Source organism: Piliocolobus tephrosceles, chromosome 11, assembly GCF_002776525.5.
Source record: "Piliocolobus tephrosceles isolate RC106 chromosome 11, ASM277652v3, whole genome shotgun sequence".
Lineage (NCBI taxonomy): Eukaryota > Metazoa > Chordata > Mammalia > Primates > Cercopithecidae > Piliocolobus > Piliocolobus tephrosceles.
Window position 1 is genome coordinate 37,453,848 of NC_045444.1, and position 16,803 is coordinate 37,470,650.

At 38.0% G+C, this 16,803-nt stretch overlaps 1 long non-coding RNA gene across 3 annotated transcripts; it reads right to left on the reverse strand.

Moving 5' to 3' along the window:
- Nucleotides 1-2,192: 2,192 nt before the first annotated feature.
- On the reverse strand, nt 2,193-13,054 carry LOC111546117. 3 transcript variants are annotated; one of them, XR_002732649.1, is made up of 4 exons: nt 10,794-13,054; nt 8,913-9,096; nt 2,520-3,050; nt 2,193-2,418 (listed from the first exon to the last, which is right to left on the reverse strand). It is a non-coding gene; the product is annotated as an uncharacterized LOC111546117 (long non-coding RNA). The 3 variants fall into 3 exon arrangements; XR_002732648.1 differs by having other exon boundaries at nt 2,193-3,050; XR_002732650.1 differs by lacking the exons at nt 2,193-2,418; nt 2,520-3,050 and adding an exon at nt 3,109-4,124.
- Nucleotides 13,055-16,803: the final 3,749 nt, after the last annotated feature.

Genomic DNA, 16,803 nt, shown 5'->3' on the forward strand with positions numbered 1-16,803 from the left:
TGGTATATTTTGGTGAGCTCTCTGATGGTGTCTGGGTCTTGCTCTGTCAGCCTGACTGGAGTGCAATGATACAATCGTGGCTCAGTGCAGCCTTGACCTCCTGGGCTCAAGTGATCCTCCCACCTCAGCCTCCCAAGTAGCTGGGACTACAGACACACACCACCATACGTGGCCAATTTTTACATTTTTTTGTAGTAACAAGATTTTTCATTTTGTTGCCCAGGCTGGTTTTGAATTCCTGAGCTCAGGTGTTCCACCTCAGACTCCCAAAGTGCTGGGATTACAAGTGTGAGCCACTGTGCCCAGCCTGGTTTGCATTTAGAGATGCTCTGTTGGCAGACTCCTCAGCAGAGCCTGCCGTCTGCTGTGTCTTCCCACTGGTGCAACAAGCCTGTTGCTCTTTGGGTGTTCTCTGCTCTCCTGTCTCTTTGGGGCTCTGGGAGACATAGGCTTTTGCATATTCACTTCACTCCTGGTCCAGTGTCCTTACTCATTCATCATGGGCACTTTAGGTCTTTCTGCTGCTCCAGATGTTAACAGGTGAATGAAGTCTCATAGTCACCCTGTCAACTAGTGGGTACAGCAGCTTGCAGAATAAAACTTTCTTTCTCCACATCTTGCATTATGTTATTATCTATCAGCTAGCATATATTGAACACTAGGAGGCGCCAGACCTGCCCTGTCCAGTACAGGAGTCATTAGCTACTCTATGGAGCACTTGCAAGGCACCTAATACAAATTGAGATGTGCTCTGAATGTAAAACACACAATGGATTTTGAAGACTTAACACAAAACAATGTAAAATATATCAATAATTTTTATACTGATTATATGTTGCAGTGATAACATCTTAGATATATTGGGTAATTAAAATGTATTATTAAAATTAATGTTATTGTTTCTTATTACGTTTGAATGTAACTACTCAACAATTTAAAATTACATATGTGGCACACATCTTACTTCTATTGGACAGCACTGCTCAGGACACGTTTATTCAAATGTCTGTTGAGTGCCTACAAGGGTTCAGGCACTAGGCCAAGTGCTAGCTGCATGGTGGGGCTTATGAAAAAAATCAAAGTCTTTGCCTTCATGAAGACAGATAGTAATGTAAACACCCTGTGGGTTCTTCTTGCTGACTTCCCAGATAGAGCCAATTTATCAAAGCAGGGGAATTGCAATAGAGAGTTTACCACTGCACTCCACCCTGGGTGACAGAGTGAGACCGTCTCAAAAAAAAAAAAAAAAAAAAAAAAAAAAAAAAAAAAAAAAAAAAAAAAGAGTTCATCAGAGTGAACAGGCAACCTACAGAATAGGAGAAAACTTTTGCAACCTATCCATCTGACAAAGGGCTAATATCCAGAATCCACAATGAATTTAAACAAATTTACAAGAATAAAACAAACAACCCCATCAAAAAGTGGGCAAAGGATATGAACAGACACTTCTCAAAAGAAGACATTTATACAGCCAGCAAACATATGAAAAAAAGCTCATCATCACTGGTCATTAGAGAAATGCAAATCAAAACCACAATGAGATACCATCTCACACCAGTTAGAATGGAAAGAACAGGAAACAACAACAACAAAAAAAGTCAGGAAACAACAGATGCTGGAGAGGATGTGGAGAGATAGGAATGCTTTTACACTGTTGGTGGGAGAGTAAAATAGTTCAACCATTGTGGAAGACAGTGTGGCGATTCCTCAAGGATCTAGAACTAGAAATACCATTTGACCCAGCAATCCCATTACTGGGTATATACCCAAAGGATTATAAATCATTCTACTATAAAGACACATGCACACATATGTTTATTGCAGCACTATTCACAATACCAAAGACTTGGAACCAACCCAAATGTCCATCAATGATAGACTGGATTAAGAAAATGTGGCACATATACACCATGGAATACTATGCAGCCATAAAAAAGGATGAGTTCATGTCCTTTGCAGGGACATGGATGAAGCTTGAAACCATCATTCTCAGCAAACTAACACAAGAACAGAAAACCAAACACTGCCTGTTCTCACTCATAAGTGGGGGCTGAACAGTGAGAACACATGGACACAGGGAGGGCGACATCACACACCAGGTCCTGTCAGGGAGTAGGGGACTAGGGGAGGGATAGCATTAGGAAAAATACCTCATGTAGGTGACGGGTTGATAGGTGCAACAAACCACCATGGCACATGTATACCTATGTAACAAACCTGCACGTTCTGCACATGTACCCCAGAACCTAAAGTATAAAAAATAAAAAATAAAAAAATGAAAAGATTTAAGGGACTAGTTAAAAGGCAATCGCAGTCATTCAAGCTTGAGGTGTTGATAACTTGTACTAAGGTGGTATCAGCAGAAGTGCTCAGTGGGGAAGTATGTTTCACCTGTCCCCAGTCTTCCAGTTCTCTGGGCTCAAATGAAAACAAAGACAAGAAAATATAAATAAATTAATAACTAGGAGAAGCTCAGCTCTCTCTCTACTGTTTCCAAGGAGCTCCAGAGAGGAACTTACATTTTCCCGGTGATCTCTCATCCTTGCTCCTGATCTCCGCTCTAAACTCTGTACTTGATTCTCTGTTCGGCTTGCTCTGAATGTGACCTTCCCGTGTTCATAAAAGTCTAGGCTGTGCTAATACAAGTCTAAGGAAGTAGTAAAGCTTCACTGAGGACTATGGAAAAGGTAAAAAAAAAAAAACAGAGTGTGAAAGAGAAAACAGCCTTCACATCAGTGCCTGTTGGTAAAGATCACTTTGGGCATTTCCTCCTCTCTTCTTTTCCTCCAGCTCCAGGGTCCCAACTCCTTTTCTTGAGTTTCGAAGAGAAAATGTAAAAGTCTCCCTCCTTCCTACTCAGAGCCAGTTAGGGTTACTGCCCTCTTTCTCTTGACCTCTCGCATCCAGATGCAGCTGGGGCTTTGCCTTCCAGAAGTACATGGCTCCAAAGCAGTATACATTTTCCTTGGCTGAAGCTTGAAATCATCATTCTCAGGATACAAAGATTCATGAGACTGTACCTGTCTTCAAGTAGTTCCTTGGTTGAGTCCCTTTAACATGAAATCATCTGAAATTAGGTTTTTAAAGAGAATTTTCTTTCTCCCACATTTGTATGACCTCATTTAATCCTCATATGAAGTAGATGTCGTGAAGCAGAAAAGAGAAGCTAAGAGAGGTGGCAGACTAATTTGCTCCAAATTATACAACAAGATCAAGAAAAGATTAAAAACCGCATCCAGCTGAAACCCTGGACCCATCACCGCCAGCCTACACCACCTCCCCTGCAGAGATGGGCCCAAGGGCAAGGTCATTATTATCTCCTCACAGCACCACCACCTACTCCCTCTCCTTTTTGGAAAGCCACTTTTCACCTTGATGACTAGAGACTCAAGATTCAATTTTGCAGAAATTGTATAACCAAAACCACATTCTAATTTAGTGCCATTTTTCCTCTTAAGGTTGATATTGTTGTTTTCTCTAAAGCACAGTTCTCTGTGTGCCCAGGAGCTGGTAGGTCACTCGAATTTATTCTATTTCAATAAAAAGCAATAGTCACCCATGGAGATTCCAGGTGAAATTATAACAGAATTCTTTGAATTCTAAGCAAGGAAGAGATGAGTCAGAGTTCAGAACACTTCCTCCAACTAGGCAAGGATATACTAGAATCTTAGTGGGAAATAGAAAACAAAAAATTGCAAAGGCTGTGGTGGTGGTGATAATGGGAAGAAGAAAGAAGGAGGAGGAGAAGGAGAAGGGGAAGGAGGAGAGGAAGGGGGAGGGGGAGGGGGAGGAATCATCAACATTTATTGTCATTTGGTGCGAGGAGGAGGAGGGGGAGGAGTCGTTGTCATCAACATTTACCGTCACTTGGTGCCATGCACCGCGCCAAACACTTTGCATTCATTGACTCATTTAACTCTCACATCAACTCTGTGAGGTTGTTCCTACTGGTATCCCCATCTTACTGCTGAAGAAATTGAGTCTCAGACAAATTTACCAACGTGCACAAGATCACAGAGTCTAGATGTTTTATTTTTAAAGCACATGAACTGCTGGAGCATTTTTTGTAAGATAACCTGGAGAGAAACATTGGTCCTCAGAGCCTCTTCCAGATAACAGAACATCTAGAAAAGACAAACATCAATTGGGTGTTACTGAGAATTGGTGTATGAACCAGAGGCCACTGCCACACCTACTGATAAATTAATTGGGGCAGCAATTAATTTAGTTTTGGTTGCACCGATTTAATCATTGAATATTTATTCAAGTCATCACAGTGGAATGAATTTGATGCATTCATTTACTAATTTATTAATTCATTGATTAGCTGACACATGCCAGGTACGGCAAGGCACTGAGGATACAAAGATTCATGAGACTGGACCTGTCTTCAAGCAGTTCAGAGCCTAGAAGGGGACCATAGGCTTGGCAGGGTGGGACTCTTCCCGACTCTGCCCTCTCAAGCTGGCACCTTCAAGGCTAAGATAATAGAAGGGGTCCTTGGGTACTGTGGCAGAAATGCAGATATTCTTAGCAGTAGAGAAAGGATTGTGTCAGCAAGTGTGCAACCTTCCCCATTTGTTTTTCAGACTTTGTATTCTGAGGTCAGACCTATATGGTGCTTCCTTTTTCCTTTCTTTTCCATTTTTAGAAGCAGAAGCTACCTTTCCTATGTATCTAACAGGAGACCTGTGTGGAGCAGAAAATGGAGACAGATGCATGCAGCTGAGACACAGCAGACAGCAAACCTTTGCAGGGGACAGCAGCGGGGATCCAGGAGAAGGGAAAGACCATCCAGGAGGGGAGAGAGACCTTGAGAGAACTACACTTGGTGCCAGGTATTGAGGGGTGGCCAGAAAGGTGGTCCTGGGGAAGCAGCTGTACCCACAAATGTTTTACATCCAGCAAAATAACATTGTCCATCTTATTAAATAAATGTTGCTTCTTTGAATGGCATTAAATTTGTGGTATTTAATATTTAATTTGTAAATGTATTTTCATTTAAATGTATCAGTAATAAATCTGATTTATAAATAAAAATATACTTGACTTTATATAGTCCTCCCTTATCTGTGGTTTTGCTGACCCACAGACAACTGAAGTCCAAAACTATTACATACAATAAGGCATTGAAAGAGATACCACATTCACGAACTTGCATCGTAATAAATTGTTATAATTGTTCTATTTTTTTATTAATTTCTTCCTGTGCTTAATTTATAAATTAAATTTCATCATAGGTATGTCTGTACAGGAGAAACATAATATATATGTGTTCAGTACTATCCATGGTTTCAGGCGTCCACTGGGGATCTTGGAACATAACCCTTGCAGGTAACAGTGCACTATTCAGTGTACTCGGATGTGGAAATTTAGTAAAAAAACTCAGGTATGCATAGAATTATTTGATTAATTTTTCCATTTTCAAAATTACAGTATAATTTATAGTAAAATGTACCCTCTAGTGTACCGTTCTGTGAATTTTGACAAACATGTATAGTCATGTGGCCACCGCTATAATTAAAATGTCAAACAATTTCATCATCCCAAAAATGTTCCCCATGCTTCTTTGTGGTTAACCCTGCTTATCACCCTGGCTCCTGGCAACCAGTGATATGTTTTCTGTCTCTGTAGTTTTGCCTTCATAAGAATGTCACATTAATGGACTTGAACATTATGTAGCCTTCTAAAAAACAAAAAAATCTTTGTTGAGGTATAACTGACATATAATAAATTGCACATATTTAAGGATACAATTTGGTGGTAAGTTTTGATGTACGTAAACACTCATGAAGCCATCATCACTATAAAAATAATGAATATATCCATCATTCCAGACTGTTTCCTCACGCCCGTTTGTAATCCCAGTTCCCATATTTCCCTGGTCTCCCATTCCCACTAATCTGCTTTCTATGACTATAGATTACTTGGCATTTTCTAGAATTTCATATAAATGGGATTATTCAGTATGCAATCTTTTTTGTCTGGCTTACATTCAGCACAATAATTTTGATATTCATGTGTCTTGTGTATCAATAGTTTGTTCCTTCTTACGGCATAGTAGTATTCCATTGTAGGGACATAACACGATTTGTTTGTACTTGCATGTGCTAAGGGACATTTGAGTTTTTTTCAGTTGTGGACTATTATAAAGCTCCTATGAACATTTGTGTACGAGTCTTTGAACGGGCTTTTTCACTTGGGTAAATACCTAGTAATGAAATGGCTGGGTCATACAATAGGCATAGGTTGAACTTTTTGAGAAGCTACTTATTATTTCCCTAATAACTAATGCTGTTGAGCATCTTCTCATGTGCTTGTTTGTCCTCTGTATATCTACTTTGTTGAAATGTCTGTTCAGATCTTTTGCCTTTTTTTTTTCTTTCTTTTGAGACAGGGTCTCGCTCTGTCACCCAGGTTGGAGTATGGTGGCACGATCTCGGCGCACTGCAACCTCCCCTTCCTGGGCTCAAGCAGTCTTCCCATCTTAGCCTCCTGAGTAGCTGGGACCACAGGTACATGCCACCAGACCTGGCTGATTTTTTCTTTTTTTTTGTAGAGACAGGGTTTTGCCATGTTGCCCAGGCTGGTCTCAAACTCCTGGACTCAAGCAATCTGCCCACCTCATCCTCCCAAAGTGTTGGGATTACAGGCGTGAGACACAGCACATTGTCCTATTTTTTTTAACTGAGTTTATTTTCTTGTGATTTTTGGATATAAGTTCTTTATAAGATATGTGATTTGCAAATATTATTTGTTCCAATGTGTGGCTTATCTTTTGATTTTCTTATCCACATCTTTCAAAGAGCAGAAGTAAATTAGTTCCCCCTCATCCAGGAGGAATACATTTCAAGATGTCCAGCAGATACCTGGAATAGTACTGAACCTTACACACGCTGTTTTTTTCCTATATATAATACCTATGATCAAGTTTAATTTACAAGTTAGGCATAGTAAGAGATTAACAATAATAAATCAGAGCAATTATAAAATGCTCTTAAAAGTTGTGTGAATGTGGTCTCTATCTCAAACATCTTACTGTATGTAACAATTTTGGACCATGGTATTCACTGCGGGTAATGAAATCACAGATAGTGAACTACAGATAAGAGGAGACTACTGTACTTAATTTTTATGAAGTTTTATTTTGTTTTATGGCTCAAATTTTGGTTATATAGCTAACAAATCTTTGCCCAACCCAAAGTCACAAAGATTTTCTTCTGTGTTATCTTAAGAACTTTTATAGTTTCAAGTTTTACTGTTAGGTCTATATTCCATTTTTAGTTAATTTTTGTATAGGTTACAAGATATGGAACAAGGTTCTTTAAAAACAGTTTGCATGAACTCAAGTTTCAGAAACATTATAATGTTTTCTCAAGGAGCTTGCTTGAAAAGGGAAGGGAAGAATCAGGTAGTATCAAGAAGGTGGTATAAAGTTAAAAGAATTTAGGATTTTATTTCCTTTATACAGGGGAAAAGTTGGAAATGTCTTAGATCACATAGACAACTTGAGGGAAAGGGATTGAAAAACCAATAAAAAAGATTCTCCTTATCAGAATGGAAGCTCAACTTTGACCATCTTAATTATCATGACTACATTCCCAGCATCAGCACAGTGGCATGCATATAGTAGGTGTTCCATAAACTGTTATAGAAGGAAAAAAACAAGGCATGAATGCAAAGGGAAATGGAACTAAGAGTATAGTTATGGAAGGAGTCTTGAATCAGCCTCAGTGACTAGAGGAAACTCCCAGAAAATGAGCAAAGGGAGATAAAATGGTAGAGAAGTCCAGGAGTTCACACCTCATAGCCTTTATCATCTTTTAAATTATGAAGCAAGGTTGTCTGCTGGGGATGGGGAAAGGAATATGGAGAAGACCTGAGGAGTCCACTGAAGTACAGCAATACCCCACGCGGGCAGGGAGGAAGAGCATCCACTGTGTGCTGAGAGAGGTGTTTCAGGAGACACTGTGAAAGATGGGATTCCCTACTATTCAGCCTTAAAAAAGAAGGAAATGCTGTCATTTGTGACAACATAGATGAACCTGGAGGACACTACGCTAAGTGAAATAAGCCAGGCACATAAAGAGGACTACCACATGATCTCAGTCATATGTGAACACTCCATTTAAGGGTGTTGCTACTTTGCAGGGCCAAGATCGGTGCTACCGAAATTTGAGAAATGGGAAAGAAGCAGGCAGGAGGTGGAGGGTAGGGAATATGAATTCACTGTCTGACATACACATTACCTTTCAGACATCATCTGAATAATCACAGAGGCAGCACGAATCTGTAGGTTACTAGGGTCTAAACAGACACTGAAAGGTCAAGGATGGAGAGGGAAGTTTGGTAAAACCCTGAGTGACTTGGGGTAGCAACAAGTGGGGGCATGTTATAAGGAATGCCCCACAATATAGAGGTGAAAGAGTAGTAGGCACAAATAAGAAAAAAAGAAAACAAACCTACCCCAATAGAAGAACCAAGCTTGCTACTGACATCTAATAAAAAGTGGAGATGCCCTGGCACTGACTTATTTCTTACAGGTCTTTAGGCTATTCCAAAAGTATGTACGTCAGGAATTTCATTACTAGAAGCAGAAATACTTACCTGTGATATATTTCTAACACCACATAAGCTATTTGTTCATAAATCTGCCCCACCAGATTAAGCAAACTGGCAACATACATGGTTTCATTCTCTACATCCCTGACCTCTAGCTGATTCTAAGTCAGAGTAGCTACTCAAATGTCTACTTTTATTTTGCTATAAATAAAATTTTGCTATTATACATAAGAAGCCAAATGACACAATTTTGGATTCCCTAAGGGTGATGGGGTGAGGAGATACATACAGCATCAAAAGAATCATTTGTAGCTAAAATATTGTCCTCAGAAAACTGGACATGCACTTACTGATTTTTGCCCTGTTGATTGGTCCATCGAATGCTGTATAGTTCACTTGCATTTCCATTTAGCCAAGAAGGAGGGTAGGACTGCTTTCAGCCCATGGGGGCTCATGCATTTATATGCGTAACAGTCTTACACTGTGAGGAAACAGACGACTAACAAATGCCTCTGAAGTACATTTCTTATATGTCTGAAATGAAACGAGCAACGTAGGTTTAAATTCCAGACACCCAAATAATTTTTTTACCCCAAAAGATCTATCTCCAAAGGAACTTTTCCAAAAAGTAAAATTTTTAACAGTGTCACCTTTTTCTGAATTCCCAATATGGGCTAAGAAACAAATATATTGAAAAGAAAAAAAAGCACAAGGTTTCCTTTGACTTTAATGAGTAGACTTTCAGCTCATTTCCTTTAAAATGCTGCCCCTGAATTGCAAATTACTTCATGGTCTTTATTTAGTGAGCTCTCTTCCTAGACTGACAGAGCCAGCTGCAGAATTGTACTGTCTGTGGAAATAATATCATCAGCACTTTGTCGCTGAATAAGACCACAATCATTACATTTGGCTTCTTTTTGCACAGCAGGAACTGAATATACGCTTGTTTACAGCAACAATATTCAGAAAGTTATCACTTTTGTACTCTATCAGTTGGCAACTTAAAATCAAAGGAAAATTTAGCATGAAATACCTGAATCCCTTTTTAAGGTCATTTAAATTTTAGCACATTGCTAATACTTAAACTCTTAGCTTTTTTTCTAGGATTCAAAGAGCATATTAATTATTATTAATTTTGATATTAAGTCAGAGCAGAAAGTATTAAGAAATCAATTTATATTATACATATTTATATTTCTTAGATTTTTATTCCAACTTAGAAATAAAATTTTTGAGAACCACATTCACCATGAAAAATGTTGTGCAAATTTACGTCACATCTTTTATTCAAGTGAAGTTCTCATCTGGCAAATAGTAGCAAAGTAGTCCATTAAACTATAAATAATTTTAATTTGGCTCTCACCACGTATGAAAATAAGTAATTCTGTAATTTGAGAAAATATTTTACCTTTTCTTTATAAAATAACCACCACTCTCTCCCACACTATTTAATAAAAGCTTTATTAAAATGAAGCCAAAACATTAACACCATTTATATGTACAAGACCATTAAACATTTTATTTTTCTATCTTTAATAAATGTTCTTCCATTTTTTGTCATTTGCTACTTTCCTAATTTGAAAAAATTGATTAATGTGAAGAAACATTACTAAATTAAACAAATGTAAAGTTTAAATTTAATTATTAAACTGTTGAGTTTAAATTTGACAGCTAGTTTAAGGTAGAAGACCTTCACAGTGCAATTACTTTTACTTGGTTTCAAAACTACCCCTAGGCAAATTGTTTCTCCTAAAATAGAAACTACATGCAAGAAAAACACAAGCAATGTTCATCATTTAAGATAAACTTAAAAACAGTTAAATTTTTTAAATTAATTTTAATAAAAATTGATTTGTTACCAGTTAGCTATATAACCTAGAGCCTATCAATCTCTGTGTGTTTTCTCTTTTGTTAAATGTAGAGCTTAATTCTTGCTCTACATACCTCTCAGGATTGTGAGAATAAAGATGATACATGTAAAATCAACTTGGAAATTATGGCACTATTGTAGAGGTGGCAACGAATGGGAAATATTTTAGCAGATATACTGAACTCAGTTCCCAGCCAAGAACCAAATAATTTCAAAAATATTTAAATGCAAAGAAACCACTAAGGTACCATGTAATCTCCTTTTACTAACAAATAGATGTAGTAATAAGACAAATCCAGACATATAGTACTTGCATCACTTTATGATAATACATGATAAGGAAAAGTAAAATTGGCCAAACCCTGAAAGTTTCTGTTCTGTATATGTATTCATGGACACCCCCAATGCATGCCATGCTGGTAGTCGGGATATGGAGCTGAATGGAATCGAGTCACTGCCCTCCAGAGGCTTGTAGTCTGCAACAACCTGCTGAAAACAGACAAAAATCCCACACTAGGCAACAGAGAAAGATGTGCTGAATGGTCTTCCGGACCAGGCCAGACCTCCCAGGGTGATGGGAGAGCTCAGTCTTCAAGGATATGTCAAAGATTGCTATGTGAGAAAAGGAAGGAAAAGGCATTCTAGCTGAAAGGAACAGACTAGATCGAGGCATGAGACAGAAAGAGATGTTCAGAATACATTTAATTATAATAACCAGTATTCAATATTTTAGAAATTGTTAAAAAGACAATCAGTAAAATCACTATTTATTGAGGTTCCAAAATATATCGGGCTTGTGTTAAGGGCTCTGATATATATTTTAGTTAAAAATACAATGAAACTAAGGTCCAGGGATGTTACTTAGCTTGCTGATAATGTTGTGGGCATATTAATAGGGTGTCTTTTTCATGGTATCAGGCTGATGATTTTTCTTGGCACCATATCCTACTTACAGTTAGCTTTCTGAGAAAAAGATCAGGTAAAGTTAAAACATTTTTAAAGTTCTCCAGTTTGATTCTTATCTGTAGGCACATCTTTGTAATAAACTTGAAATAGCAGCATTCTGTACGTGGCATAAGGCAGTTACAATTCCTTCCAAAGGAATGAGAATTAGGAAATTCCTGGGAATAGTCATTATAGGTCAGTTTGACTCAACCAATTGTCTACGGCTTCTGAATAACTTTTAAAAAGGTTTATTGCTAATCATTCTTCCCTGCCACTTGCCTTCTTACCTCAAATGTAAAAGATGAGAAACAAAAACTTTAAGGCAAAGCTCTTCCTTTACAATATCATTTCAGGATTAAAACAACATGAATTGAGTCACAACCATGTGCTTGGATCATAGAACTAGTTTAGTTTCTTCATTGAATTAACAGCATCATATTAAGATTTGTGTAACTAGAGCAGGGCATGGTGGTGCAAGCCTGTAGTCCCAGCTATTGAGGAGGCTCAGGCAGGAGGATCACTTGTACTGAGGAGTTCAAGTCCAGCCTGGGTGACATAGTCAGACCTTGTCTGTAAAAATAAAATAAAATAAAATAAATAAATAAATAAATAATAAATAAAGATGTGTGTAACTGAGGTAAAGAACAGGCAGAAATACTGATGATCATTCTGCCAATTTTGTAGATTAAAGAAGCCTTGCCTTTTTTTTTTTCTATTAGCAGTACTTAATGTTCACTACATTCATTCATTCATTCACATGAGTTATTTTTGATATAAAGGTCATTAATGACATAAAATTGCCTATTATAATGGCTCAATGTAAACATCAGCAGTCTGTCAGCAAGAAAAGCTTCATTATTCATGAATGCTGGTCAAGTCTTGCTACTAATTCATTTGATGATGACACAATTACCAACTGCCCCTTAAGCTGACCATTCCCTTCCACTGCTATCACTGCAAAAACACATTGTCCCCTATCTGAACACAGTATCTTTCTGAGTGTCATTTATGGATAACGTTGAGCTGATTCAAAACACACTTCATAATTAACAATGTGAATTATTTCACATCATCCCGCCTCTTTGTCTTATCATACAGTCATTCTTCCAGGCAGCAAGCTCCAACTACTCTGTGCCTCCTTCCTCTTTCTCCTCATATCTAGTTACCACAACTCTTCTGCCCAGACTAGTTCTGGAGGAATGTTTTTCTTCTTATTCCCCTTTTTCATGAATTAAAAAAAAAAATTATTTTTAGTTGACAAATTGTATATATTTATGGGGTATAATGTGGTATTTTGATATGCTGGAGTAATTATTAATAATGCCTTCTTTGACTCTTAAATGTGTTCCATTTTGGCTGATAACTTATACGGTTACTTACCCATATTCCATTAGATATCAAGTTTGTCTTTGCCTTCGCTGCCTTCAGGCCTTCATTTTTTCTTTCACCAGGGATACTATAATAATCTATTTATGATGTTATCCCCGGTTTCCTCTCTTTTCAACCCATATTTTAAAAGTTGCCACAATAACTTTCATTTTAAGAGGCTGGTCTTAAAACTGTTATTACCAGGACAGGCACAGTGACTCACACCTATAATCCTAGCACTTTGGGAGGCCCAGGTGACAGAATCATTTGAGTTCAAGAGTTTGAGACCATCTTGGGCAACATAGCAAGACCACATCTCTAAGAAAAAAAAAAAAAAAATTAGCCAGGCATGGTGATATGTGCCTGTAGTCCCAGCTATTTGGGAGGCTGAGGTTTGAGGATCACTTGAGCCCAGAGGGTCAAGGATGCAATGAGCCATGATCATGCCACTGCACTCCAGCCTGGGAAACAGAGCAAGATCCTGTCTCAAAACAAAATAAAACAAAAATGTTACTCCCCAGCTGCCAAACCTTCAGTGGTTCCCCAATGCCTACTACTACTACTACCTCATTTTAGTCTATAAGGACTGTTGACTCTTGCTATCACTGTCTCTTTTCACATAGCCTCCAGTACACCTGATCTGAACTATTCACTTTACATTTGGAGTTTTTTTTTTTTTTTTTTTTTTTAATTTGAGATAGTCTCATGGTTCCCTGGGCTGGAATGCAGTGTTGCATGTTGCAGTCAGGGCTCACTGTAGCCTCAACCTCCCAAGATCAAGTGATCTTCCCACCTCAGCCTCCCAAGTAGCTGAGACAACAGGCACATGCCACCATGCCTAATTTTTTTTTTTTTTTTTGGTAGAGATGGGGTCTCACTATGTTGCCCAGGCTGGTCTCAAACTCTTGGGCTCAGGCTCTCCTCCTGCCTGGGCCTCCCAAAGTGCTGACATTACAGGTGTGAGCCACCACGCCCAGCCCCTTTGGGTGTTTTTAAATCTTTTGTATTTATAACGAATGCAACCAAATGTTAGATCTTATTAGAAGTACTAAACTTTTAAGACACCGTATCAGGTTAGTTGAAGAGTATTTTGAGTACAGCAGTTATACCATTAAAAAAGCCATTACCATTTACAACTAATTCTCTGTGGGCATTTGATGTCATTACTACACAGCCAAAAAGAACCTATCCCACAAACCAACCAACCACCAAACCATCTAAAGCAAAACACATATTATCAAGGCATAAGCTAAAAGGGTAATCTCTACATCTGCAATATTTGGTAAGAACTTTGTCAAAATCAAACTTGCACTGGAGGTTGCAAATGGCATTGCATCAGCGAATTTTTGCCAATCATCTTTTGTTGTTGTTGTTAATTTCAACTTTTATTTTAGCTTCAGCAGGTGTATGTGCAGGTTGTCACCCGAGTGTATTGCATGAAGCTGAGGTCTGGGGCATGACTGATCCCATCACCAAGGTACTGAGCATAGCACCCAATAGTTTTTCAACCTTTGGCCCCCTTTCCCTTACCCCTCCCCCTAGTAGTCCCCAATATTGCTGCCATCTTTATGTCCATAAGTACCCAATGTCTAGCTCCCACTTATGTCAGAACATGTGGTATTTGGTTTTCTATGTTAATTCGCTTAGGATAACCACCTCCAGCTGCATGCATGTTGCCACAAAGGATATTATTTTGTTCCTTTTTATGGCTGCATAGTATTCCACTTACCAATCATCTTGATCTCAGTTTTAAACTGAGAGCTGCATCCCATTTCCTTATTTACAACTTTTGTATTCCTTTCCAAGCCTCCATCCCTATGATTCTTTAAGAACAAAATGATTCAGCAGTATTTTCTGATTATTGGTATAATGCACTCAATATAGAATATTTGTCACACACAAAAGCATAATCAGAAAAATATTGACCTTAATGTTGCTGCCTACAACTCCTAATGTTATAATACATTTCTTTCCTTCTTCTTCTTTTTTTTTTAAAGACACAGTCGCACTCTTGACACCTACGCTGGACTGCAAACACAGCTCACCGCAGCCTTTAACTCCCGGGCTCAACTGATGCTCCCACTTTAGCCTCCTGAGTAGCTGGGACTCTAAGGTTCATGCCACATGTCTGGCTAGTTTTAAAAAATATTTTGTAGAGACAGGGTTTTGCCATGTTGCCCAGGCTGATCTTGAGTTCCTGGGCTCAAGCAATCCTCCTGCCTCAGCTTCCCAAGCTACTTCCCTTTTTTCTATGTTTTTTGTTCTCGCATAATTGAGATGATAGATGTCAAAGTTTGCATTTTTTTTGTCCTGTTTAACATGTCACAACCATTAATAATTTCCTCATATTATTGAAATCTGTTAAAATATTTAATGGTAGCATGTTTTATCATATAACTCAACTGTTTTTAATATGATGAACATAAATGGATGGACACTGGGTGACTTTTCTGAAAGAATGAACACAGGACTTCCTATACAGGACTGGCATTTAGAGTTGACAGTGTAGATGGACACATTGGTGGGAGAGCATCCTAGAAGCAGAAGACTGGCCGTCTATGTTAGATAATAAAAGTTGTTCATTATTCTTCCCCAACATTAAAAAAAGGTCAGCTGGGAGACTGTATATGTCTTTTCCCTTCTATCCTTCCCAAAAGGAGTCAATGATCAGCATAGGCTGAATACATTATAAGCGGATTAACAAGTAAATTGCACAATAAAGGCTAAAGATCACAGAAACCTTGTGGGTGGAGGGAAGCTTTGCACTGCCCACTGCTGGAAGGACTGGTGAACATGTAACATGACCTGAAAATGCCCAGAGTGGTGGTGGCCTGTAACAGTAAACAGGTTTACAAATCTTAATATAAAATGTCTTAATATAGAGATGGCCATGTATATGGCTGAAGAATTGACCAGGATGTGGGGAATCTTTTGGCAAGACAATTAGGCAGTAGGCCACCAAAGCCTTTTAAAAGGCCATACACTTTGACACAGCAATTGGACTTGTGAGAATTCATTCTACGAAAAATAAATCCAAATGTTAACTACAGTAAAATTACCGCAATGGTAAGAAATAAGGAACAACAAGGCACATCAACATTAGACTGGTTAAATAAATTATGTCATGTCCAAACAGCAAACGCAATATATCCATTAAAATGTTTTATATGTGAATGATGTTTACAGTATATGGTGGAAAAATAAACAGCTTTTTGGAATTCTATATTCAAAACAAACTAAGAAATATATAGTCATTCATTGCATAATGATGGGGATGTGTTCTAAGAAATGCATTGTAGGTGATTTCATCATTGTGTGATCAGAGAGTGTATGTATGCAAACCTAGATGGTATAGCTACATGGTACAGCCTATCGTTCCTAGGCTACAAGCCTGTATAGCCGGTTACTCTACTGAACACTGTAGACATTCTAACACAATGGTTATGTATTTGTGTACCTAAACATAACTGAACACAGCAACAACATATTTTACTTGGGTGATGGATACACTAAAAGCTCTGACTTCACCACTATGCCATCTATAGATGTTAACAAAATTGTACTTGTACCCCATAAATTTATACAAAATTTCTTCAAAAGATTAAAAAATGGTACATCTGTATAAGGCACTTAATGTGACTGGAGCTTGCAGGACTGGAAGTTGCTCTGGGTGAGTCAGTGGTGAGTGAAAGTAAAGGCCTAGAACATTACTGTGCAGTACTGTAGACTTTATAAACACCCTACACTTAGGCTATACTAAATTTATTTTAAAAACAAACGGTGCCACAACGTTACAACAGTTACAACATCACTAAGTGATAGGAATTTTTAAGCTCCATTACAATCATACAGGACCACCACCATGTAGGTCATCCATTGCTAACTGAAACACCGTTATATGTCCCAAAGTGTTGATAATGGTTTTCTTAGAATGTTGGGAAAATTGATAATTTTAATTATCTCAATTTGGCTTGTTATATCTCTTTTCTGATTTTCACTCAAAGGAGTCATGCATATCTTATGTGATTTTTTTTTTTTTTTTTTTTTTTTTGAGATGG